Genomic DNA, 1,741 nt, shown 5'->3' with positions numbered 1-1,741 from the left:
AGCTGGGAGCAGACATAGATAGAACCAGGATAACTGCTTTATTCGCAGCTCTGATTTCGATTCTGATTTTTCTTTTTGATGGATTTACACGAGGGTAGCTGGGAATGATCACACTATTCCTGATACAAAGCATGATGCCAAGTTTCTTTTCATCCCATCTCATTTTATTTTCCTTTTCTCATCGATGTCTTTTTTTCAGCCTTCTAAAAGTGAGGATGTGACTGTCAGAGGATGATGATGATGATGATGATGATGATGATGGTGTATTTTTACATGTGGATCCCAGGAAGAACTGTGACTACCCTGCTAACAACTACTGGAGACTGAATTAAACAAATGCATGAATTCTCTCACATCAGCTCTCCCCTGATATCCTGTGTCATTTTACAAATACAGAATGATATTGGTTGTGGGTAATTCCCTCATGCACACTGAACATTGTTGCTGAAGTTCAGCCCTGCAGCAGTTTGTGATGTCACAGTGAGACGACCCTGGACACTCACTGTCAGTGGACACACACTTTAGAAACGTTTATCATTACATGTATGAAAGAGTGTATTTATATCTATTTGTAACTATGTAGGAGTAAAATATTTGTTAATTTTTCAAAATTTATATTATTAAAAGTTTATTTCATACTCTCATTAGTGGTTTATTTTCAGATATTTTGTGTATGTTTTCAGTATTTTCATTTATCTCAGATTTCAGTAGTGAAAGCATTTCTTCCAACTTCTGTCTTCTCTGTTCCGGCAGACAGCCGCCCACTCAGAGTCTGCTTCTGTCTTACGTTTTTACTTCTCGCTGTCTACACTTAGTTAAAAACTGTTTATGTTTAAGGTGATAAAAGTGTTAAAGAATTAAAGTCTTATTTCCATCAGAGCGTATGTACAATGCAGAGCAAACAAAAAAGTTTGGAAACTATTTTAATTTGAACCAGGTAGGGTCCCCCAAGGTGACATGCCAGACCAAGAAATTCAGAACAAGCCGATGAAGCTTCTGGTGGCCAGATCTCGACAAAGAACAGCCCGAAAGAGCTTTATACCCTGCTGTGGGCCCACCAGTCACAGGAGGGGCTGTAGGGGTTCAGTATGAATCTGTTGGGTTGGGATCAGGGCAGAGGTCCAGGTGGTCACTTCTCTGGTGGGAATGAGCTTATTTGCGAGGTTGAACAATATCTGGCTAAGTGTGGTTTGGCTCACACACCACTGCAGAGCTAGGCTTCTGCAACCAATTCTCTGGTGAGGGCCTGGACTATATATTCTATATTCCACTCTGGATTTGGAATCAGTGAGTTACCTGGTGTTTACACACCAAAAGGCAGTTCAGAGTACCGGCCTTCTTAGTGACCTTGGGTGGGGTCCCCATCAGGGGACTCCAATGTGAACTTCAGTGCTCACACAGGCAATTACAGTGACACCTGGTTTGTCAGGGAGAGACGGCCTGAATGGTTTTCTGTTATTGGACTTTGATGCTGATGGATTTTTTGTTTGCTACCATCCGTCCAGCACCAACACGTGCTCCAAAGAAAGCTAGCGAGCATCAGCACCAAGTATGAATGGATGAATATGCAAGTATGCAGGGTGGAGCAGTTGAATCAGGGAGCAAACCTGCACAGCTACAAACCTCACCTGTCTTCATACCTTTTATCAGAAAGGGTTTATTGCCAGATGTTGAGCAGGTTTACAACATTAGGAAATTGCTGCGGTGCTTCAGTGCAACATACTGTCATAAAAATATAAAA

This window comes from Pundamilia nyererei, unplaced genomic scaffold, assembly GCF_000239375.1.
Source record: "Pundamilia nyererei isolate P.nyererei 1_Seehausen unplaced genomic scaffold, PunNye1.0 scaffold00079, whole genome shotgun sequence".
In the NCBI taxonomy this organism is placed as follows: Eukaryota; Metazoa; Chordata; class Actinopteri; order Cichliformes; family Cichlidae; genus Pundamilia; species Pundamilia nyererei.
This window is presented reverse-complemented; position numbering follows the sequence as displayed.